A 351-nucleotide genomic window follows, 5' to 3' on the forward strand; every position below is an offset into this window, starting at 1 on the left:
TAAAATATGCGGCTACGAGAATACGCATCAAGGACACCCATTGATATTTATTTCGAAACCCAAAAACAAAACCCCAAAGTGGCCTGCCATAGAAAAAAAAGGGGTTTTTATTTTAAAAGATTTTGGAAAGTTCATTTTCTTAAACAAATCAACAATGTTTTATAATTCCTAACAGAACATGGTTCCATCTAGTAGCAGTTCACGTGATTTTTTATTTACGTATTAAACATTTTGTTCTTTCCAAGGATAGCAAAGAACCATTTTTTTACTCCAAATTCGTAGTAGCAAATTCCATATTCTACTTGAAAACTCAATTTCATGGAAGACCTACCAATTTCTAATCTAAACTCA

Source organism: Lycium ferocissimum, chromosome 8, assembly GCF_029784015.1.
Source record: "Lycium ferocissimum isolate CSIRO_LF1 chromosome 8, AGI_CSIRO_Lferr_CH_V1, whole genome shotgun sequence".
NCBI lineage: Eukaryota > Viridiplantae > Streptophyta > Magnoliopsida > Solanales > Solanaceae > Lycium > Lycium ferocissimum.